A 26,058-nucleotide genomic window follows, 5' to 3' on the forward strand; every position below is an offset into this window, starting at 1 on the left:
CAGCTCCAAAATTTCTTCAAAGAATGTTAATGAAAATTAACAACATTGGTTGGCTGTACAAAGTGTCTGGTGTTCATTGTAGATTTTTTGTCTAGGGCAGCATTACCACAAAGGACTGTGATTGCTGAGACATTTGACTATGAAATCTTCAGCATATGCAAAAAGGGGAAGTTTCATCAGGAACTTGAACATATCAACTAAGCAGAATTCCTTCTTGTGACAGATACAGTCAAGCTGCAGATAGAGATAAATCCAAACAGAGGGTTTGACTAGATGACCTCCAGAGGTCTCTTCCAACCCTAATCGTCTATGATTCTATGCTGTTCAAGCATTCAGAATGGTCATCCGGTTAGGGATGGGAAAGGTGCCATTTAATATTCATGAATAGTGGGACATATAGAAGAACTGACAGTACAAGGCTTTATAAAGGCTATGGGGTCACAATGCATAAAGATATGTCTGCTAATGCTAATCCACATACACACGCAAGCCACACTGGTGCTGAATCATATGTACCAATGCCTGAGACATCCTGTATTAGCCAAACATGAGAAGTGAGGTGAAAGACGACATAAGCCAGGGACATAGCTGCAATATGTTTTTAGCCAGTCTGCAAGGAGAAGCACACAAAATATCTTATCAGCCATGGAGCAAGCTAGAAATGGATTTATGTACATGGCAAAACAAATTTTACCTTGTGATGCCTGATTACCATTTGGATTATTGGGAATTAGACCCCTTATATGCAAGAGCAGAAATTTTTGTCAGAGAGTGCTGCAAAGCTCAGTTTGCCCAGCATGAAATTTCAGATGCTCATTATAATTAATGGGTCTCCGTTTTCCTATTGGGAATTTGTTGTATAGTTTTCAGCATTAGCTGAATAGAAAGATATCACATCACCTTCCTCCTCCCCACATCACAGCCAGTCTAATGGCAAAGCAGAAACAGGTGTAAAGAAACAATTAAAAAACACATACTAAATAAAACCCCACAAACAGCGTTGCTCCACCAGAGAAATGCACTAACAGAAGGCATGTGCAGCAGCCCAGTGCATCTCATCTTTCCTAACAACGAAGGAACGATTGTCCTGAAGGGATGATCTAGGAGTCCTCCCATATGTGGATGTAGGGAAGTTTGTGAGGGGAGTTCACCTACTAGTGCTTCACAGAAATTGGCAAAGCTGATGCAGAAAATCTAGTGGCCCATAAATCTCTGGAGGGCAACTGAGAAGAGAGGGAAGGGACTCCCAAAAGAACCCCAAAAGAACAACAGTATAGTTACTTTGTAACTTCAAAGACTACAGCTACTTGAAATTACTCAGTTTTTAGTAGAGGATGAGACATAGTAAGTGTGTCCTCTGTCTGTTTACATGTAAATAGATAATCGATATGGCACTCAAGAATATGCAGCATAGTTCCTTGCTTTTGCAGTACTGATACAACTTGTTGTGCACTGCACATGGCTTCCAGTGAACAGCTCTTCATATTAGCTTTTAACATGCACAATATTGGAAGTGCTTTTTCAAAATTTAGATATCAGACACTAAGTAAAATCCAGCTGTTAGTGTCACAGTTCATGGCAACTGTGTCTGTATTTCCTCTCAGTGGTCTGGCATGGGCACCCACTCTCAGGCCTCCAGCTTCCTTACCTGTCACCTCTCTCAGGGGGAGACCCATGTCTCTCTCCTTTCTGACCAGGATATCACCAGGCAGAATAGTGCCTTGCCTGCTCTCTCTCATTTCCAGCAAAAGAGAATCTGCCTAAGCACTCCTCTTGCTTTCATTTCAGAGACTAATAACAGTTTAACTGCCTAGAGTTAAGCTACCACACTGCTCTTTCTATGCAAACTTATGTAATGTTTTTACCTTAAGACTATGGAGAAGACATATTAAAACAATAAAAGAATCTACATACTTACAACACTACCAATTTTACTCACAATTTTGTTGGTAGAACTTATCGTTGCTTCGGGGTGTGAAAAAAAACTCGCCACAAATGACATGAGTTACACCGACAGAAGCACCGGTTTGGACCACGCTATGTCGGCAGGACCTGCTCTCCTGCTGACATAGTTACAGCCGCTCATTGTGGGTGGTTTAATTGCATCAGTACAGCTGTGCTGCTGTGAGCTCTCTCGTGTAGACATGGCTATTAAGCTAATCAGAGATCAGTCTGATGCCAGCATGAGCTCTGGCAGGTGATTAGTCCTCCACACTCTACAAAAGAGTCTGTTCTGTGGTCACAAGTTCATAACAGCCCTACCTGTTATGTGCACCCAGGACAAGTTTAGTCCATCCTTTATACTGTTCAGGGGTCTCTGGCCTGGAGTTTTCAGGAGCAGGACATCAGTAGATAGTGACTTTTTCTCCCAGGGTGTAACTTCAAAAGAACTCACAATACCTCCTAGGAAACCCATTTCACATATTTTCCCAAGCAGTTCTTTGAAGTTCCGAACATATCCCCCAAGGTTTACATTAGCAAATGTCCTAGAAAAGTTATATGCAATCCCCCAGTAACACATAAACAATTGCATTTTTAATACAATGGACCCCAAAGGTATTAAGTTAAACTTTATTTAATTAAACTGAATTAAATAAAGTTTTTTCCAAGCTATTGCAGGAAATTGCCCTCTATCCCAGTTATTACTCATAGTCCCTCTTGAGTGAGGGGGAATTCCTGCCATGCAGGTGGTGTATCTGTGGTGGTTCAGGAAGACTGATGCGGAGGAATGGGGGTACCTTAGTGCATGTTCTTCCCATACTTCATGCCAAACGTCTGCCCTGTGGATCTGTTTGCATGACAATACCACAGATCAACATACCAAATTTCCTTGGGGTGTGTGGACTACATTCCAAGGGGTCCCCTGTTTGGAAATAGGAGTGTACTCTGAGCATGGTGGAACATGCTGCACTGGTGCAATGGCAGAAAGGAGCATCTTGTGCATGAAACAGAGGGCAGGACTTTGGTTCTGTGTTTGTTTGGTTTGGTTTCATGAATATTTCATGAAAGACAAAAATGAGTATTGCATTTTTAAAAGCCTAACAAAGCTTCAGTATAACAAGCACAGATAAAATACAGCTGTGTTTTACTTCTCCCGGTGTAATATACAGTGCACCGAGCAATGTTGCTTCTCACATTTTTACTCAGCACTCATCCAGAGCCAGATCTATAGACACTGACATGCTGATCAAGGAGAAAGAATAAGATCAAAAGAATTATGCAGTTTTTGCACTGTATTCATAAATCCTGGGTCTTTTATGTTTGTTCATTAATTAAGAATCTGTTTATGCATCACTAGAAAGCTTTAATACACCAACGGTGATACAAAAGCATCACTGAAGGCATAAATTGTTACTTAATAGTCTAATATGTTTGTTTAATTTTTTAATGGATGAATATTATTGGCAGTTAATAAGAACATTACCCTTCAGATTGGTTAGCTGATGATAGCTCTGACGACTCTGGCATCAAATAAATTTTTCTGCAGTCTTTTATTACATCTTAAATTGTTTTAGCTTTCAGTAATAATAGCTGCTTACATAATTCATGGCCTTTTCAGTACAGAGGTCTTGTATATAAGGTGCCAACTTTTTTCCTCCACTTCTCTCTTTACAAGCTCATTATAAAAATAGAGGTAGCTGAACTGTTTGGAGGAAGTGTGTTTTGATGAGTCTGATATTCTACTACCTACCCACCACCTATTGTTTTTAAGAGCCAGGGCCTTCTCTACGGCTTTTGCTCCCCTAAGCAAACCACAAACGCCGTCCCCTTCCAGCCCAGTTTCCCTAACTGTCCTTCCTGTGTAGCCACTCACATAAAGCAGCCACTTAACACTTTTCTGCCCTAAGAAACAGCATGTTCTACACCTCTATTAGAGCTAGCCCAGAAAGAACCATAATCTCCTCTCTGTTAAATGGCACTGAGGACAGCAAATTTAGGTTAATCCTGCTTACGGTGGCAAAAATCAAAACAGTAAACACATAACATGTTGCCCCCCTGCACACAATACATAGTAACAAATTTGTGTGTATTAAATCCATATGGCATTATGGGGGAATGGTTAGCATGAATTAGGGCCATGCCTGGCAGAATTTACCATAAGTGGCACACTTCTGTAGCAATGGCCTTTAACACAGGCTTTCCGCTACCACAGGTATCATAGCAGCATTAAATCTCTATCTACAGATTTTTTTCCCTGCAGAGGTGGAACAAGTGGAGAGCTGTGATAGGGAAACAAAACAACTGTATGGCCAATGAATCAGATGTGCTGTCAGTGCTGGTTTGGAAGGATGGTAACTGGAGGGGCAGGCATTTCATGTGAATTACCCAAGAGCTGTGAGACTGGAACGAGCGCTTACCGCAGATCTTTAGCCCTATTTTCCATTGCTTGTAATTCCTCCAACAATGGGAGAAAAAGTGGTGCAAATTTAACAATTGTTTCATTTTTTTACTTTTATGTGCATTTTATTTGCTTAGAAGGGGAGCACATGAAACAAGAAATTTACTATGGAGCTGTTGCATGTCTGAGTTAATGATGACTCAAGATTGTCAAATAACAGGCTCAATTGGAATTAGGTATTCACAGATTATCAATCAGAGATAGAAAGAATAGATACATTACCGCCTTGGTGGTGGTGGCGGTGGCAGTGATGATGATGATAAAGAGCTTTCTGTGTGTCTCTCCTCCACTGTGTCTGGAGGAATGTGGTAGAATTCATTCCCCAACTAAGTTCCCATACCAATGTCATTATGTCGGATTTCCAAACAAAAAGAACTTTTGCCAAAAGAAGCATGTTTTGATATAATTTCTATACATTCTCAGTTTACCTGATTTGTGTGTAAAAACATGATTAACACTCAAGAGGACTAACAAGATAATATATTTCAGTGGGTCTTTCAAACTCAATATACTCTTTGTTAATATCCTAAAGAGTCTAAAGAATAGTTAATACATTAACCAAATGTACAGAAAGTAAAGGACTAAAAGTGTTAATATTTGCTAACAAATTACTAACAGAGCACACAAAAGTAATCTGCTTGAATTATAACAAAACAAAGGAATTAGCTTGCAGAACTTCCTGTCGCATGATATTATCAAGGCCAGGAATTTAACAGGTTCCAAACACGGATTGGATTTTATGGATAACAAGAGGATATTCAGAGTTATAACAGGTTTTTGAAGGCATATGAAGCCTCATGCTTTTGGGCAGAAGCTAATGAGGTGTTAGAAATTTTCCTCATGGGAGGGGTTACTTCCAACTGCCCCACAACCAGCTAGTACTACTCCCTATTGATGTCAAGACACTGAACTAATAGATGATCCACTGGTTAGAGCTAGTATGGCACTGCCAGTGTTCATAAACAGCACTGATCTTAATAGAATATATTTAAGCATATAGTGCAATACTTATAGGCTAATTAAAAAGAAAAGGAGTACTTGTGGCACCTTAGAGACTAACCAATTTATTTGAGCATAAGCTTTCATCTCTAAGGTGCCACAAGTACTCCTTTTCTTTTTGCGAATACAGACTAACGCGGCTGTTACTCTGAAAGGCTAATTAAAACTTACTTAGAAATCAGTAAGGGTGCATAAAGGACAAGTTACACAAAACTTACACCAAAGCACAACTTTAAAAAAAAATCAAATATAAAACATAAGCTGGCACTCCAGAAGTTGGAACCCAAACAAAGAGAAATATTTTATAGAGAACTGTGAAAAAAATTCAAGCGCAAAGCAAAACTAACTGTTGGGGCTCTTTGTCCTTCTTTCTGAATACAAAATTTTGGGCAATAATAGAATAGTTTTTGAAACTTATAAAGGGCTTTATTCCTCCACATGTAACTTTCTTGGCCTTACTGTAAAATCTTACTTATCTAGGGCCTAGTAGGTCTCAGATGCCCAGGCCTTAAGAATTTGTTTTCTTAATTTCTCTTTGAAGTGTTAGAGATGGTTGTTGATAGTATACCATTTTCTAATCTTTGCCTTGCCCTTATATGCAGGTCCCAGAATCCCTGGTCAGCTAATGTATTATTTCAGTCTGTTGAACAGGGCTATGCTCCACTGAACTGAATGTGGGTAGGAACTCTAGGAACCTAATACTGAGTCTGTCACAAACTAACTGGATCTGATTTCCCTGTGTCTTGCTCCTGGTGTAGTAATTTATGCATGTGTAAAGTGGATTTAAAATACTACCGTTTGTTGTATACCAACTTTGTATTCATTTTCTACAGGTATAACTTAGGGCATAAGGCTGTGGAGGATCAAGACCATTGTGTGGCCTTGATCATATCACTTAAAGAATAATTATAACCATAAATCTGCTTCAGTTTCCTTCACTGTGTAAAATAGGATCATTATTTCATAGATTTTTAGGCCAGAAGGGACCATCATGATCATCTGGTCTGACGTCCTGTACATAACAGGCCACAGAACCTCACCCAGCCACTCCTGTAATAGGTCCATAACCTCTGGCTGACTTATTCAAATCATGATGTAAAGACTTCAAGTTACAGAGAATCCACCATTTACACTAGTTTAAACTAGCACGTGGCCCATGCCCCATGCTCTGCGGGAAGCTGAAAAAAAAACCCAGGGTCTCTGCCAATCTGACCAGGGAGAAAATTCTTTCCCAACTCCAAATATGGTGATCAGTTATACCCTGAGCATGTCAGCAAGACCCACTACGCAGACACCCGGGAAAGAATTATCTGTAGTAACTCAGAGCCCTGCCCATCTAGTGTCCCATCTCTGGCCATTGGGGATATTTGTTAACAACAGTCACAGATTGGCCACATGACATTATAGACAATCTCATCATACCATCGCCTCCATAAACTTACCAAGCTCAGTCTTGAAACCAGTTAGGGGTTTTGTTTTGTTTTTTTGCACCCCCTGCTCCCCTTGGAAGGCTGTTCTAGAACTTCACTCCTTTTATGGTTAGAAACATTCCTCTAATTTCAAGCATAAACTTGCTGATTGCCAGTTTACATACATTTGTTCTTGTGTCAACATTAGCACTTAACGTCTCTCCCTCCCTGGTATTGATCCCTCTGATGTATTTATAGAGAACATTCATATCTCCCCTCAGCCTTATTTTGGAAAGGATAAACAAGCCAAGCTCCTTGAGTCTCCTCTCATAAGATGGGTTTTCAATTCCTCTGATCATCCTAGTAGCCCTTTTCTACACCTGTTACAATTTAAATTTATCTTTCTTAAACATGGGAGAAGTAACTCACAGTGGTGCTCTGATGATTTAACAGTGTTTTTTTTTTTTTAAATATAAAACACTATATAAGTCGTAATTATTACCTCATAGCCCTTTCCATTTGATAGCTAGCCTGGGATGTGGTAGTATATTGCAATGTGCAGTAGAGTACAAAGTTTATCAGTCATGCATGGTAAGACCCAATATATGACTAAACATGTTTTCTCTCAAACCACTGCTGCCATCGTTAAAATTAGAGCTGATCAAAATTTTTCTGATGGAACAGTTTGTTTCCTGAAAATGCTGGTTCAAAGAAGTCAAAACCTTTCACAGGAATATTTAGATTGTCCTGGGAAATTATTGAAATATTTTGTTTTGATAAGGTTGAAAAGTTTCATTTAGACTTTTATAATTTGGGACAAAACCAAATATTGATATCTCTGAACTTCCTATGGGTATGGAAATTCCATTTTTTGATCAGCTTTAATTAAAATATTACAGCATGGCACAGAGCTAACAAACAGTGAAGCTAAGAAAATATGAAGGAGCATGAGACATTATCTAAATTGCCTGGATAGAGTATAGGCTCTATTCCTTTGTTATGGATGTTTTTTCTACACTTTTGCTATTAAATACTCATAAAACTCTTTACAAATCATAATCATTCTTTCTATAACAGTTTTTCATTTTTGTTTTTAAAAAAGCTGATTGCCTAACCAATTTTCCAAGCTGGAATGTGATGTACGGGCAGGAAAATTCCTGAGCTACTTACAAGCCTGGAAACATCCCCACTATCCATTTGTTGTGATCTGAAGTTGCTGTTATGGACAGCTGTTTATTTTTGTTTGTTTGTTTGTTTTAAAAAGCATGTGCTATTACTATCGGAACTCGATAATTTGATATATTTGCTGAAAGTAAATATCTCATCATCTATCTGTCCCAAGTGCAGCATTTTAGGTATATTGATATTTTTCATTTCGGTATCATGCTGGCAAAATGTTATCCAATAGGCACATTGTTATCTGATAGGCATATTGAAAGCAGTATTATTCTGTTTCAGTGAAAGTTTGTGAGCCTTCCACATCCACCTCTTGATATCTTCATGGGAGATGCTCAAGATTGTTTAACCAACATGCATTTCTGAGCTGTGGGCTACTCATCAAATAAAAGGTATTTTATCTTTTTTTTTTTTTTAATTCAATCACCTCTCATGAAAAACTTGTTTGGCTTGTTGTGTGATTTATTAATTTATTTAACTTTTGACATTTCTCCTTGCTGTTCTAAACTCTCCCCTCTTTTTCCTGCTTTAGGCTTTTTACATTTTTGGTCAGGAAAACAGAATGCTTAGATTCTAAACTCTGAGGCAGGGGGCACGTTTTCATTATATGTCTGTACAACATCTATTGCACTGAGCCTTGATCCCTGATTGGTGACCTGTGGGTACTACCACGATATAAATAATAAATAGGAATAAGAATGCATAGTGTCTCCTGTGACTGATGTACTCCTATATGCTGCTCCATAGTCATCTTGATGGGGCTGCTGAAGAGCTCTGCTGTAGGCCATGGAATTTGTTATCAGCATGATGTATCTTAAGATCTTTATATCAAATGTATTAGTGAGCAAGATTTCCAACATTACTTAGAAACCTGGTTGTTCTGGATGTAACAGTTCCAAGCATAATTTTCATTTTAAATGCATCTGTCAACAAAAATTCAGGTAATAGTTTCCTGATTACATTTTTCATGCCCATTTGTTTGACTTAAATGACCCCAAAACAACTATTACCTTCCCAGTCCTTAGGTTCCCATAGAGCCTTTCCCCCCAACCCCAGATTTCTTTAATAATATGTGATGTGAAGTACTATAGTTTGACAGATAGAAATAAGGAAGTCTTCCTGCTTTTAAAAGTACCAAAATGTGTACTATGGGTGGAATTATTTGAAGAAGATAGCTCAAATATTTTTCCACAAGTTAGAAGCTCAAACACTTTACTAGTGACAAAGCTAGTATCTCTAATCCTGGCAGGTTTAAACTGACGTAGTTACTATGAACTAGAGTTGGTCGTTCTGGTTTGGGACTTTAAAATTACTTTTTATTTTGAGTTAATGTTATAGTTAAAAATAAAAAAGATTGAACTCAAAACAAAACATTTCAAAATTAGTGAAACAAAACTTTTTTGATTGACCTGAACTTAACCTCCCTTCCCTCCCTCCCCCGTCTCCCCCCCCCCCATCTCCCCCAGTTTTTGGTTTATGAAAATTTTTGAGATTTCAACAATTAGTCACAATTCTATGTGGGAAAATTTTCAAAATCTCAAAAATTTTCATGGGAAGGGAAAACTTCTTCCCTCTTAAAGATTTGCATACAATACATTAGGTGATCATCAATGTTAAATTAGCTAGAGCCACTACAATTTGTAAAACTGTATTTTTGTATTTCATGGCTCATTTTGTGAGTACTGCATAATATTTCACCTAACATTTAGGGCTCAGCTAAAGTTTGATTGTGGAAAATTTCCAAATCAGAGTTAATAAGAGTGCTGGTAGTTACACAGGCATGACTATTCTATTTAGAACACTGTGACCACAGTACCAAATGCAGTAGGGACTTTTGTATAAAGTTGAATTCTCTGCATGCTTCATGGTACATTTTCAAAGTACATATTTTTTTATTTCATGTTTAGCAGTAGTTAAATGGCAATTTATAGTTCATAGTTTTTCATTGCAAGAAACCTTGATAAAATTTCCTTAAATATCATGTAAAGAAACTACAGAGTAAACACTTAAAATGTACAACAAATTCACATAAACCCACGTGAAGTGAGAAACTCAGGAACCATGAAACGGGATTTCATGGTCTCAAAACTTTTTAAATTTTACTCTATCCAGTTGAATAACAGATAATTGTGACTGCCTGTGTACTACTCTGTCATTTAAAGTAGAAAAATAAAATTAATCACTTGTGGAATAGATGAGAACTAATGCATAGAGTGGAAGAATGGTCTTGTTACTGAGGCACTGTAGTAGGACTCAGGAGATCTGAATACAGTCCGCAGCTCTGCCACACGCTCCCTGTGTGACCTTGAGCAAGTCACTTAATCTCTTTGCCTCAGTTTAACAGTAAAATGAGGCTCATACTTCCTTTCTCCTACTTCATTTAGATTGTAGGCTCTTGTGGGCGTAGATTGTGTCTTACTATGTGTACATTCCAGACAAGACCAGGGCATCATTGTCTCAGGCAGTCTCTGCATCACCAGAGTATAAAGAATGTCTTCCATTTATTTACAAAAACAACAAGGAGTCCGGTGGCACCTTAAAGACTAACAGATTTATGATTTTACCCACGAAAGCTTATGCTCAAATAAATCTGTTAGTCTTTAAGGTGCCACCGGACTCCTTGTTGTTTTTGTGGATACAGACTAACATGGGTACTCCCTGATACTTTCATTTATTTAGATTCTCTTCATTGTCCTCTTCCTCCCTTGTGCATAAGCTCCTAACAATAACTTTTCTACAAGAGTGGACTGTGAAGAAAGTAGCAAGTCTGGAAGATTTGAAAAGAAAAGACTCTTGTATTGAATTATTTTGTAAAAAATGGTAAGTAAACACCAGGGTAATTAGTTTAAAATCAGTGATTGAGGAATTAGCTGGGTTCACTCATTCAAGCATTTGAGCTGTACTGTTCTGAAAGGCTCTTCCAATCCTACACTGCGATCAGGTGCTTGGGTATTGATTGAATGACACTGATACTAGATCATGCCTCTATATCTTACTGACAAGCAGACCAGTTTCAAGATAAATTCTTTGCTGTACATAGTACATGTACATGTACTTTGCTGTACATAGTTCCTGTTCATAACAATGAGGAAACACACATAGCTTTAGCCTGCAACTGCCCTCTCCTGCACTTCTTTCTTTCTGCCCCAGTAGGAAGTCTCCCAGAAAACTAAAGACTGCATGAAGATTACACAGGAAGTGTGGCTTCTCCACACTTCCTAGAGAATTTACTCTATATCACATCTTCCCTTTTTTGGATCCTTTTTTAAAATTTACTTACTGAATTTAAACACTGTTAAACTAAACTATTAAACTATTACAAATACTACAATGGAATTAACTCTTCAGGTTGCTTGAAACACAACCCTAATATACCTTGCTCAGTCTTTTATGGTATTTCAGCTATTTGTCTGAACTGCTGTATTGCAAACCCTCTTCAGGTAAATCCTTGTCCATAATAGTTCAGTCTCCTGGTCAGTAACAGGGTCAGTCTGAATATTTTTCAACTTGTGTATCTGATCTGATCTTCAGTTGTCTTGGCCAAAGTGTTAAGTATCTTGAGCAGATTATTATGATTATTTAACAATATTTTGCCTTCATCTATGATCAGTAAGTATGAGAAAGGTTATTATTCTTTGATCCCTGTGGCTTTGACTGGCCAGTATCTATATCCTGCCAAATTCTCATCGGGGCTTTGTTTATTGAGCTGTGGAAATGGTCATGCTCCTTTATTGTAATATTTTGTCTAATTGTACTTTCACAGTCTTTTCCTCACTATCACAGGCGCCTTAGTAACAGGTTTGAAAATATCTAGATGTCTCCTGATGAAAGTTGCAAATTTTAATAAAGTTCAGGAATTCCCTATTCTTGAACTGTGATCTGATGTCAATTATTACTTTTCTTGGAATTCCTTGACAAAGCAAATAGAGATTTAATGTTTCTGACAACTGTTACTGCTATGACATCTGTAGGCTTGGTTTTATATGAGTAAGTACACATGTTTGTGGTCTCATTTCTTGGGAAACAGGATTAGGGAGTTAAATGGATAGTCAGGCTGGAAACAGAATGTCTGTACTAGCTAAGATAAGGAGAAGCATGCTGGGAACCATTTACAATGGACATGATAAGCCTGGATCTCAAAATGAGGCAGAGTAAGTTGTGCAAGGCATGCTGTACAGGGATTGGCTTCTACAAAGTAACCAGGCCAATCCCAATCCCTGTACCCACCCCATATGCTTGAATCTGATCAACTCAGCATAGCTTTGCTGTATAACAAATAAAAATACTGGAGTAATGAAATCTGGAGTCAAACTGAGTTCTTAGGAAACTGTGGGGAAAAGAAGTCTCAGAGAGAATCAATCAGAATCCTCCAATGTGACTACTTTTGGGAAATTGCTTAAGTAGTCCATTATAACCAGGTGATTATGTCTTCCAAAACTGAATATGTCAATTCCAGCTTTGTCCGGTGGAACTGCAAGTTATTCATGTGGTAACATTGGTTCTTTCTGCTGGGAACCTCTATACTTCTGAAATGTTCCAAACCTGCTCACCATTTCTTTGATATCACTATTCATCTATGGCCAGAATACAGCTTCTCCAGCTCTCCTTTTTGATTGTCATTCCCAGGTGCCTTTTGTGTATTAATTCCAACATTATTCTTTCATCACTGTGGGAACCACAATATGTGTTCTCTTCAGAAGCACTCCTGAGATCACTGAAACCTTACATTTATAGTGTGAATACACAGGTCGGGAGTGTTTTTTTGTTTTGTTTTCTTTTCTCCTTTACTTATCACTTGTATCACTGTTTGGAACGTTTCATCTTTAGCTGTTTCGGTCCCCAGTTTATTACAAATGCCTGGAGATACAGCATGTAACACTTTTATCATGTTCACATGTATGTTTACTGCTTGTTCCACATCATCAGGCTGTGTATTGTCAGATGGAGCATGTTTCTTGTGTAAGCAGAGTTAGGATGAGCTCTACCCTGACATCTGGTGGCGAGTCATGGTGGGTTATGGAAAAGAACTTCAGGGGCTGATCTCGTTTGCATAGGCACACCCACCCCGCCTAGATGGCCACTTTGGCTGCTGTAGGAGCCGCAGTTTCTCTGTTATTGGTGCAGGAAGAATAAACTGTTTATCCTGGTTATGTGAATCAAGGAGAGTGGAACTGTACTTGGCCTTTTGTTATGATGGAGGGACTCGCCATCAACTTAGCAGCACTCGCTAGGCAAGCATCATGGGTTCCAAAACCCAGTGAATTGAGAAGAGAGAGAGAGGGAGCAGCCGGGGCCGGGGCCGGGGCCGGGGCCGAAGCCGAAGCCGAAGCCGAAGCCGAATACCTGGTTGTATGGGCTCTTGGTGAGGGCCCTACATGCCAATTACACCGTCTCCTCTGTCCACAGTAGAATATCAGAGCTAGTTTTGATTCTACTAGGAGTCGAGTTACAGAATGCTGAGCTGAATTCACTTTGGGCCAAAGATGTACCAGCACTGAGGCTTCCCTACTACAAGCTGAAATCACTAAAGAGCTAAAATTACTAAGAGCTGAAATCACTGAGCGTTGTGTTAAGTAGTGGGGGGGCCTGAAGATATATTGTGGAGTAGTTTGCAGGATGGCTGGCGGAGCAATTGGCAGTGCAGAGCAATTTGTGGGGCGGCTGGTGGAGCGGAGTCCCACAGAGAGGTTGGAAAGTCGGCTTTAGACCACGTAAGCTGCCCCTTAACCCTCCTCCCCCCCCATTTCCACTCAGGTTGGGAGGTAAAACTCTGCAGATATACTTTCAAACTCTGGGGCTGTACTGACCAGGGACAGAGACTTTTGGGTTGTTGGACTTTTGGGACTTTGGGTGACTTTTGGGTTGCTGGACTCAAGAACCAAAGGGGAAGGACACAGCCCAATTTGCTTGGGGAGGGTTTTGGCTCATGCGTTGTGTTATGAATCCTGTTGGTGGTGTTTCCCCAACATAATGCCACATTGTTTCTCTCTGTTATTAAAAGGCTTTTGCTACACTCAGACTCTGTGCTTGCGAGAGGGGAAGTATTGCCTCTTGGAGGTGCCCAGCGGGGGTGGTATATATTTGTCCCAGGTCACTGGGTGGGGGCTCGAGCCGGTTTTGCATTGTGTTATTGGAATGGAACCCTTAGATACTGAACCCGGCCCTTGTTGCTGCCAACTCTGATGGGCAGAAGGGTTACACTTGAAAGAGAGTCCGCCGTTACTAAGTGGCATCCAGGTTGGACCTCCAGGTCACATCATACTTCTGTATTTTTAACAGTAGTTACTGTATCCCAGTTGGTGCTTCTCCAAGTCCTTATTTGTGTATTGGAGTCAGTGGTTTGTGACCAGTTTCTGCTTTGAAGCTACATCCATAGAGAAATTTGTGAAATCTTGTACATTCTTACACCAGAGCTAGTCTCTCTTTTTCAGTTTGTTCATATGTCTTCTCTTTGGCTGTCATAGCCCTAGTTGTATATAAAAGTGGCAGTTAGTTCCATAACACTGTAATAGTACTGCTCCCAGCCCTCCTTTCAAGGTATTTGTGGAGAGTTTGTCTTTCAATGGGTAAAAAAATTGCCACACTGAAGCTGGTATCAAAAAGTGCCTTAAATCACTGAAATCCCTTACATGTTTTGGCATCCAAGGCCATTGAATGAGCTTGTGGAAGAGGTGCCTTAGATGAGTTATATGGTTATGTATGAATTTGCTGACATAATTCAACATGCCTACAGCCTTTAGAATTCCCTGTTTATCTTAAAGTCTCAGCATGTTGAGTGTTGCTTCAATCTTTGATTCATCAGGCAAGATTCCCTTGGAGGTCAATCTCTCTCCCAACTATGTTGTTTCTGTTGTTTGGAATTGATATTTGCCCTTGTGCAGTTTAAGGTTTCTACCTGTCACAATTTCCAGTACTGTCCTTAGTCATTCCTCATATATAAAGGAAGTCCTGCCCCAAATTATTATGTCATCAATTTACACTTTCATACCTACTAGACTCTTTAGCATCTGGTTCATGTTGCAGTGAAATACTCCTGGAGCCAAACATATTCCAAAAGGCAGTCTTAGAAACAGTATCTGTCAAATGGTTTGTTGAAAGTGTAGATCTTGAATTTCTGACTGTCTACGGGGATCTGCCAATATCCTGCCAATGCATCTTATCTGGCTCATGCTGAAGCATTTGGTTCCTGCCATCTCAGAAAACAGTTCACTTGTGGGCAAGTAGAAGTGTTCTTTTTATATTTTTCTTCAGCCCTTTAGGGTCCATACACAGTTGTAATCATCCTTCTTCTCTTTTTTTACAGTCACTGAAGAGTGAATCCAATCTCTTGGTTCTTCTGTTCTCCAAATGATACCGTTTGTCATGTTTTGAAGCTCTTCTAGTCTCTTTCTTAAGACTTGTGGAACTTTTTGTGTAGCACAGGTTCTCCATCTTTTCTTAAACATTTCTTGTATATTATTGAAAGGAATCCATTTCCTGTGAATACATCTTCATATGCTATTATTAATACTTTCATATCTGGTTCTGTATAGCTTTCTGTCTCTCTATGGAAGGGGTCAGCAACCTTCGGCACTTGGCCCATCAGGGTAATCTGCTGGCGGGCCACGAGACATTTTGTTTATGTTGACCATCCGCAGGCATGATCCCTGCAGCTCCCAGTGGCTGTTCCTGGCCAACGGGAGCTGCAGAAAGCAGCTGTCAGCACATCCCTGTGGCCACTGGGAGCTGCAGGGGGCCATGCCTGCGGACGGTCAATGTAAACAAAATGTCTCGTGGCCCGCCAGCGAATTACCCTGATGGGCCGTGGCCGAAGGTCGCCAACCCCTGCTCTATGGTAATACATCCTCTTAACAAGACCAAGCACCTAACACATGTGTAGGCCCAAGACTGGTTGCTTGCTTCTGTGTTTTATCTTGTTTTAAACTTGTTTTATCATTTGCCTTTGTATTTAATGTCAGTGTACACTCTCCCAACACTTTAATTGTTTTTCCATTATAGTCTTTCACAGACACTTTAGATTCTTCCACTTTTATGTGCTCCATATATTTCTTTATTCCAGTTTCTCTTGTTACATTTATTTATGCCCCAGTGTCTATCATGTATCTATCACATAAGTGTCATTTGTGCACATTTTAATTAGCCATTCTTCTGAGTTTTCAGCCTCCTCCATTATTATGCTTAAGAATAGCTCTTCCTCTTCACTTGGGGGAAATCCCTTTCTGCATTAATACATTCACTTTACTGCTTTCTTTGCACATTTTAGCATAATGGTTGGGCTTTTTACAGTTTTTACACATTCACCTGAATGCTGGGTATTTCCTTTACTCATGCTGGTTGCCACATTACTGGAATTGTTTCCTGCTTTCCATGTTTCTGTCCTTGCCAATTTAATTTCTGTGAACTTTTCCTTTGCTAACTCAGCTGTAGTACTCACAGTTGTGCTCTGTGCCTTTTCCCTAGGATTTTTATCTGTGTTTCATTATGTTCTGCTGCTTGGCATATACATATTGCCATATCTAGTGTCAGATCCCTTTTCCTTAGTAATCATTCATGGACATTTTATTGTTACACCCTGGCACAATCTGGGTTTTAATGAGAGAGTCTGTTAACATTCCAAATTCACGGGACGGATACTTTTGTGTGTGTGTGACAAACTCCTCTGTTTCCCCTACATTCCGTGTTCTCATCCTGAACATAGGTCTCTCAAAAATAACATTTTTTCCAGAGACACAATGATCCTCAAACATTTTCTTTTTCTCCAAAGTGTTCCTCTCTTTCTCCACCATCATCTACATAGAATGTATTATATACATCTAGTTGCATTTGTGCCTGCCACCGTTAAGAGCAGGGCAATCTTCTGCTCATCCTCCAGTTTATTTTCAACTGTTTTTCCATTATAGTCTTTCACAGACACTTTAGATTCTTCCACTTTTATGTGCTCCATATATTTCTTTATTTCAGTTGAAATTGCTGTTTGAACATTTTACAGGCACATTCAGCATTTTCCCCTGATTCTCAGAGCTGGGAAGGGCGGAGTTTAGTAGGACTGGCTCTGTGGGAGCCATTTCAATGTTACTGCTCTGACTGGTCTTCTAGCATTCTGTGCCTTCCATTCCTGGTACCCCGTCATATCTTACAGAAGAGCAGACCAGCGTCAAGATAAACCCTTTATTATGCACAGAAACTATGTGCAGCAATGAGGTAATAAGCTTTCTACTGCTCTGTGTTGCTGCAGCCGGTTACTGCCCTATCCTGGGCAGCTTTGTTTCTGCTCCCATCAGGAAGTGTCCCAGGAACCCAAAGACTGCATCTAGAGTGAACAGGGAGTGTGGCATTTCTTCACTTTCTGGAGGACTCCTTCTATGGTGCAACCTCCTCTGTCAATTAGCAGAGGATTTGTTCCTGCCCAGTTGAAGTTAATGGAAGTGGGAGCAGGACCTTAATCAGTCCTTTACCCAAATACTGACCCTCTATTGAGAATCATAATCAAAACCACTTCCTGTTGGAGATGCATTATTACTTTGTGTTCCCGGAGATGTATTTAGGGCTTGCTTATGCAGAAAAAGATTATCCTTGTAGTGATTGGGTCAGCCTGCAGTTTCTCCCAGTCCCTGGTGCCTCTCTAATCTTCCTTAATATGTTGTCTCCTCTGACAGGAGGGCCGTCTGTGTGCCTATAGAGAAAGAGGCCAATGGAGGCAGTAATGGAACCATGTCATTCTGAACTGCTGCCTTTTCCTGAGGTTATTTGTTCAGAAATAGAGCTGGTTTTGGTTTTGTTTTTTTCAGGAATGATTTTCCATTGCATCAGTTCAAGGCAATAAACATAATTTTAAATAACAATTTAGGATTGGCCCAGTCCATAAAATCTACTATTGACTAGGATTGGCTTTTAAAGAAGGAAAACAGATAGTTTTATCAATGAAATGAGACTGTATGAGCCAAAGAAAAAAAATGAACATAATCCAACCTCAGTGGTAATCAATATTCACAAATATAGATCTACTTTTCTGTAGGGAACTAAAGCTCAGACTCTGTAATTTAAAATGTAATAGTTCAGTTTTGTCTTGCCATTTACTATTCTTTAAATTATAAAACAATTCACTAAAGAGTGTCATCTTTTAATGTGCCCTCATTAATTTAGATTTAAACTGAATTCTGAATAAAATAGGCTAGAAACAAATGGTCAGATTCTGCTACTAAATTCAGTGGGACTCCTCAGTGTAAGGTGGTACTCCGGCATGAATAAGTGTGGCAGAATTAGGTCCAAACTTAGAAAGAGGACATACAAAAAAAAATCAATTAGAGAAGATACAGCTAGCAAAGTTCAAATCTGAAATACGGTATACACTTTTAAGCATCAAGGTAAATAACCACTTGGACAGACTACCAAGGGATGTGGTAGATTTTGTCGCTTGATGTCTTTAAATCAGGATTGGATGTTGCAGTTCCACAGCAAGTTACTGGGCTTGAAGTCAGAATTACTGGGTGAAATTCTTTGGCCTGTGTTATGGAGCAGGTTAAGCTAGATGATGATAATGGCCTTCTAAACCTATGAATCCATAAATGGGTCATCAGTGTTCCTCATAATCCTACTTGGAGGCATGTGGCCCATCAGAAGGTTGACTTAAGACATACTGATGGTTTTTTTCTGTACTTCATCTAAATAAGCATGTGGTATGTGGCATTATTTAAATACCACACTGTTAAAAGGGAATGGACATTCTGAACATGGGAAATTATAAATAAAAAAACACAGAAACAAATAAAATTAGCAAGGAAGTTTAAAAAACAGGGAACATTAGAGAGCACAGATATAAAGCCAGATTATTACCTGGTGTCTAGAAAGCAAGCAAAAAGCCAACATGCCATGGCTCTTCAAGTAGTGTGATGCTGTGCTCATCATTGCTGAATAGGTGAAAGAGTAATATAGAGCAGTGGAATACAACTATACATTTGTGAGGTGCTCCTCTCACCATGAACTTCAGAATTCATGATCTATTTAAGGAATTTTTTGAAAAGGGGTAAATTTTCAAAGCCTTGTGAAGGACTTTAGCCATGTGACTCTCTTTGATGTTAATGGGAGACAGGCAGTTAAATCTTAGCACCGTTGTTTGAGAATTCATTTATAGCATTTATTTTTAAGTTATTTGGGCAAACCAGTCCCACAGGGGGCTCTGAGATGCTGTGAAGAGGAAAGAAGGTAACATTTGCTAACCATGCTATGAATTTTGTAAAGTGTATTTAAATAATATATAAGCTAAGTAATTACCTACATAACTAAGTGATAAGTAATCAATGTTGATTTTCACTGTGTCTCAGCAACTAGAAAAGTCCAAAGGAAATTGAAGGTATTTGATATATTCAGCCACAGCTTTAAGGTCACATTGGTATACATATTATGGTTTTGGTCTATGTTTTTCTTTTCACTATGTGTGTGTGAGAGAGAGAGAGAGTGAGAAGCTCAACACTTCTCAAGACAAGTCCTAAAAATACATTACCAGCAAATAAACTATGTATTTAAAATAACCCAAGAAATGATTGTTAAAATAATACAGTGTATTGAAATATCAAGGACAAAATCCTCAGCTATGTTATAGCTTGATTCAGATGAGGCTGGGAGAAGCAAAGGTGGCCTAAGCCACCATTCAGTCCTCAGACAGAGGCTGTCTCCAGGCCTAACTGGGCCTAGATTAGACCTGTCCAAGGACAGCTTTTTAACTTGTGTAAGCTTGTAATGGTGTTGAGGGGCTATTATACTAGTGAGGATTGCTGAATTGCAGCTCCCAAAATACCCACTCCTATGAAGCACTTATGCTGGAGGGCCAGGAGAGGTGGGCACAGAGCCACTCTGCTAGCCTTACTGTAGACCAGGATTCCCCCATAGCACAGAATTCTCAGCTTCCTACTTAGGGCAATTTTAAGGTCCTATAAGCAACACAAAGGTTCATTAGCGGTGGGCTGAGATCTGGCCAATTAAATGCATAGTGCTGTTTCCCTGTGAAGAAGTTTGAACACTTTAACATGTAAAATGAATAAAAACTACACTGATTAATTGTGATTGGGGTAGAAACAGCCGATGTAAGTTGGGTTTCAATTAAATCAATGTCCCCAGAGCTGGAGCATAATGGAAAGTGAGAGTGGAAACTGGTTTTGACATTTTGTTATATATCAAAGCAAAGGAAGTGATGTGTCTGAAAGGCATATGTCCAGAAACAGATTATGTATCTTATGTAAGTAGACAGAAGTTTCTTCAAAGAAACAAGGTGTGCAAAAAAAAAACCTTAATGATCAAAGGTTAGGAAAGAATAAATATGCATAACTTAACATAATTTTTAGAAGTAGAAGAATATCATTCTTTGCTTTCTGGCAAACTAGTCTGGATCAAAATTTTAGTGGGTTTTTTGTTGTTGTTGTTTTTGTCATTTTCTTATTAATACAATGTAGCGTCTAAACATGTAAAATTGGATCAAGTGGTTTTCTAAAATATATTTGGCAAAGATGTTCCTGGAGGACAGTTACCTGGCAGTGATGCCAACTCAGATATTTCTTGAGGAAGGGGCAAATTCCAGCCCCCCTACCCCACCCCACGGTAGGAACTCTTTCTGGTCCCCACTCATGTCCACCTCCTCCTAAAGGGAACCAGTGAACTAGTGAGGTTCTACTAAATTTAGATTTTATCACAAGATTCTACTAGTTTTAGATTGTGTGTGTGTGTATGTGTGTGCGCGCGCGCACACACACATTTTAATCTAAAGCAGAATGAATAAAATATGTACATTTAAGAAAACATTTTCACAGCTGGGCTCAAACTTTCATAGTAACAACCTGCTGTGAAATTACTGCTGGTATGAATGGCAGGAAATAATGGCAAACATTACCATAACTACGCTGCAGATCATACATCTCTGTAGACCGTTGTATAAAGAAATGGACACAAGACTGACAAATCCAGAAGCCTTCCATTGCTTTGTTTTTTGTTTCTCTCCCCAATGTAACACAAAGTAGGAGTGTAACACAATGTAACACAAAGCATTAGTAGGAGCATTGCCAGCAGATCGAGGGAAGTGATTATTCCCCTCTATTCGGCACTGGTGAGGCCACACCTGGAGTACTGTTTCCAGTTTTGGGCCTCCCACTACAGAAAGGCTGTGGACAAATTGGAGAGAGTCCAGCGGAGGGCAACAAAAATGATCGGGGGCTGGGGCACATGATTTATGAGGAGAGGGTGAGGGAACTGGGCGTGTTTAGTCTTCAGAAGAGAAGAGTAAGGGGGGATTTGAGGGCAAAACCCCTACCTGGAGGGGGGTTCCAAAAAGGATGGAGCTAGGCTGTTCCCAGTGGTGACAGATGACAGAACAAGGAGAACTGGTCTCAAGTTGCAGTTGAGGAGGGCTATGTTGGATATTAAGAAAAACTATTTCACTAGGCGGCTGGTGAAGCACTGGAATGGGTTACCTGGGGAGGTGGTGGAATCTCCATCCTTAGAGTTTTTTAAGGCCTGGCTTAACAAAGCCTGGCTGGGATAATTTAGTTGGTGTTGCTCCTGCTTTGAGCAGAGGGTTGGACTAGATGACCTCCTGAGGTCTCTTCTAATTCTAATGATAAAAACAACACAGTGCTCACAATGTCTACTGAGACTAATGGGAAACTTAATTCAGCTAATGTAGGTAGCTGGGTATCTCAGAGCCTTGTGCACATCACAACCTAAATACCATTTTCATTTATAACAGTGGCTCAGATCAGCTCATTTATTCACAACTAACATTGCTGATACTGGGAAAAAAGCATTCTTTGCTCATACAAGTATTATTTGAAGCCTACACAACCATAGACTGTTAATAATTGAAATGACAATTCTGAAAATAACTTATCTTATGTTAGGTTTCAGAGTAACAGCCGTGTTAGTCTGTATTCGTAAAAAGAAAAAAGAAAAGGAGTACTTGTGGCACCTTAGAGACTAACCAGTTTATTTGAGCATGAGCTTTCGTGAGCTACAGCTCACTTCATCGGATGCATAGCATATTGTGGAAACTGCAGAAGACATTATATACACACAGAGACCATGAAACAAAACTTCCTCCCACCCCACTGTCCTGCTCGTAACAGCTTATCTAAAGTGATCATCAGGGAGGGCCATTTCCAGCACAAATCCAGGTTTTCTCACCCTTCTCCCCCCCCCCCCCCGTGTGTGTGGGGGGGTGGTGGTGGTGAGAAAACCTGGATTAGTGCTGGAAATGACCCACCTTGATTATCATGCGCATTATAAAGAGAGGTTTCAAAGAGGGATGGGCTATTACCAGCAGGAGAGTGAGTTTGTATGTGTGTCTGTGGGGGGGGGAGAAGGGTGAGAAAACCTGGATTTGTGCTGGAAATGGCCCTCCCTGATGATCACTTTAGATAAGCTGTTACGAGCAGGACAGTGGGGTGGGAGGAAGTTTTGTTTCATGGTCTCTGTGTGTATATAATGTCTTCTGCAGTTTCCACAATATGCTATGCATCCGATGAAGTGAGCTGTAGCTCACGAAAGCTCATGCTCAAATAAACTGGTTAGTCTCTAAGGTGCCACAAGTACTCCTTTTCTTTTTTCTTTTTATCTTATGTTAACACACCTTACATTTTGCTCTGTTGTAATTTTCTTTTTTTAGCTTTTGCTAGAAATACAAAGAAAGCAATAGTGTATCAATGCAGACTGCAGGATTCATTAAAAAGCTGTTTGAAGAGTTTGCAGAGGATATGGTGTGAAACACGTACACACACATAGTGAATGTTAATTAGCAAAGTGTGTCGACAGTGGAGGCGAGGGGCATTTCAGAAGAAATTTTTCTTTGCTTTTTTTCCCAACTATTCTTCCTGTTTGTAGAAACAGAGAAGTCTGTCTAGAGCTAGGATCTGGGCAAGTTCTCTGTGTTTTTCAACACTTGTTGGAAATAGATTAGCAGGAACCCATGTCCCTGTTAAAGGGTGTAAGCTAAACTGTCTTTCCATGAAGATTGCACCATGCACGCTTCTGATTTTTGCTGCTTTCCTTACGGAATGTTCCAATTAGAATATATATTGACACAGGCAAAATTTGTGTTTACTCTGCACTTTTTGTTTACTTTGTGCGACAGCTTGATATATTTGTACCATAGTCAGTGACAAAAATCTGTTAATCTTTCGCACCATGGAACCCTACGTAAGGCTGTGCAAACCAAGGAGAAAAACTATTCCCCCCCCGCCCCCCAAGGTTTTTGCAGCCAGAGAATTAGAGCTGAGTGAATACTGCACAAATTAACCATAAATATAGGTGTGGGTTTTTTAAAAAAGGATTTGGTTTGATTATGTTTGTGCCCCCTTTTGTGCTCACTTTCTACTAATAATCAAGTAAACAAGTTTGGTGAATATTTAAACCAGTAAAGGAATTAATTTAAACATTTATTCCAGAATATTTGTGGGCAGCAAATAATACATAATCATGAGTATTCCCAGGGGAAATTTGATTCTAAGAATCATGCTAATCCAGTTGGAAAGATACATTCCTAATGAAGAGAGGAAGGGTGGTCTTGTGGTTACAGTGCCAGCCTAGAACTCGGTAGACCCGGCTTCAATTCCTTGCCCAGTTAAAGAGTTCTTGTGTCACATTGGGCATGTCACTTAGATTAATTATTCCCCATCTGTAAAATGGGGATAACAACACTTTCTTACCTCAGAGGGGAGATGTATGGATCAATACAGTCACATGATTATGAGTCTGTAACAAAGCAGGGCTTCTCCCCAGCTTGCAAAGGACCTACTGTCATGTCCACAGTCTCTTTTAGGCAGTTTTTATTTCTCAAACATTGCAAAGCAAACAAAAACAGTTATTCAGCTCACCCCACAAGATTTTTTCCCTTTAACTTTTAAGCTGCCCCAGTCCTCAAGGACTCTGGGAGTCCTGCTTTCTCCCTGAAGGCCCTGTTTTCAGAACAGTTCATATCAGGTTCTCACTGCTTCCCGTCCCTTGGGACTCTGGCAGTCTTCCTTCCTGTAGCTTCCTAGCTCTGACTCACCAGTCTCTCTCTGCACCAGGCCCAGGTGTCCTCTTTTAAAGCCTAATCTTGGTCAGCTCATGAGGTATAGGTGCACTTGCTCTGCTCCTTCTTAAAGGGTCAATGTCGTCTTGAGACAGAGGCTCTCAGATACTACAATGACGGAGGCCATACGTGTACTTAATATTCAGAATCATAGAAATGTAAGGCTAGAAAGATGGATCATGAGACGTCATCAAGTCCAGCCCCCTTGTGCTGAGGCAGGACCTGGTAAACCTAGACCTATTATCCTCTAGGTGCTTACAAAGTGATTGTTTAATATTTTTTTCTCATATGTTCCCAGGTATCAAAATTAGGCTCCCTGGTCTGTAATTATCCTGGTCCTATGTAGACAAGCCCTTTTAAAAGTATAGAAAGCTATAGCATTTTGATTCTAAAGCTGTAACATTTTTGTATAAATGTAATTTAGTGGAAGAATGCCATTGGCAAAATAAACTAATTTGTTTACATTGCCATTCAACTATAATTAAGGTTACATAAATAAAGAGGGGTTAGTAAGCTCAGATAAGAACTGACCTGAAACTTCTTTCAAATTTCAGCCCAAAATATCTGAAAACCTAATAAGTCTGGAGGACTTTTAATTAAGTTATTTTTTATTTATTTTAATCCATTTCCTAACTTCATGGGTCCAGCAAGGCAGAAGCAGAAATGTTGAAATAGTGCAGGTAAGACTTCTTTTGCAATGTAAGAATCTCTTACATGTCAGGATTCAGGTAGCACTGGAAATCATTTGTGAAAAACTGTTCTTTTAAGACTTTCATTCTGTTTCTTGCAAGTTCAGGAGGCTCTGACAAAGTCTGGATAAGCAATACAGACTTTAGGAATGTTCCAAAGTGAACTTCAAATCCATGTAAGATTGCAGAAACCAATAGGGTCACATTATACATGTCTGACCTTCGGGGAAATGCAGTATTTTCCTAAACTGGAGTGGCTGTGTGTCTAATATACTTTGATATGATAGCACACTCTGTGCGAGGGTAAAAAAGAATAGTCAATTTGATACTTCCTGCTTGTCCTAATCAGGTATCATGATACTAAAGATAAGGTCTTTCCCATTTTTCAGTGCTTTTCTTCCCCATCTCTTTAAATGTGTAGAAGTGTCTGACATGTTGCTTTTTAATTGTTAAATGAAAAGCTTTGCAATGGGTACACAGAGCCCCCAGAACTGGGAAATACCGTCTTGTCATTCTACACATAGAAGCTCCATTATTTTCTCCGATAGCCTGTGAACTGCTCACAATTAAAAAAAAACCTTATCTCCTGGACCCCCGAGCCCTAACTATAATAACATGAAAATATTTTTGAAATATTCTATTTTAACATATTTTTAGGAGATAGCTTGGATAGCTGAATAGACCTTTTCCCTCTCTAACTTTTATAGTTCTATAGAGGAAGTCCATATCTTCATTCAGGCTGACATACAATACATATTATGGTTTCATAAAACACATTTGCACCATCTTTTTGACTACTTTTGGTTTTACGTACTGCCAGCAACTTTTCTCAATAAAATTCCTAATTTTTACAAACAACCGCTGCAACATGTACTTGGGAAAGAGCCACTTTACATACTGTCATGATGCTGCACGCGTAGCACCCAGGGGGACCTGAGAAGTGGATTATTACTTTTAGGAGAGAGAATGAATGGACAGCCAAAACAGGATTATTAAATTATCCTAACCTACTTTTATTTACAAATGTATAATTCTTGCAGATGTTTCTGAACAGAAATGAGATTTAGTAGCAAAAGCAGCACAGTTCAAGCTTGCAGAACCAGGATAGCAGCCAAGGATTTTCTCACCACAGTCCTCTGACAATACTCTGCATGTCTTTCTTCCAGCAGAGTCCAGATGGTTTTTCCCTGCACAACTCGACTTGTAAAGGTCACTTTCTCTGTTTGGAAGGCTCCGACCCAAATTCATTTCCAGTACAATTTCACTGGCCCTTTGTGTTTAGCTCCTCCCCAAATACATATTAGCCCTCCTTTCCCTTTATTTTGTGTTCAG

General features: G+C 39.6%; 1 protein-coding gene across 7 annotated transcripts in view; it reads left to right on the forward strand.

Annotated features, from left to right (window-relative positions):
* The window catches only part of CDH18 (cadherin 18), an 845,073-nt gene that overhangs the window by 216,426 nt on the left and 602,589 nt on the right, over window positions 1-26,058 (forward strand). For 4 of the 7 annotated variants that reach the window (XM_074944996.1, XM_074945002.1, XM_074944997.1 and 1 more), the window contains exon 2: window positions 8,266-8,375. The exons of 2 other annotated variants lie outside the window; for them this stretch is intronic. The gene's annotated coding sequence lies outside the window, so the exon portion shown is untranslated. Of the gene's footprint in view, window positions 1-8,265; window positions 8,376-10,786; window positions 10,804-26,058 lie in introns of those variants that run through there. One more of the 7 variants, XM_074945000.1, reaches the window with a different exon arrangement.

This window comes from Natator depressus, chromosome 2 (assembly GCF_965152275.1).
Source record: "Natator depressus isolate rNatDep1 chromosome 2, rNatDep2.hap1, whole genome shotgun sequence".
NCBI lineage: Eukaryota > Metazoa > Chordata > Testudines > Cheloniidae > Natator > Natator depressus.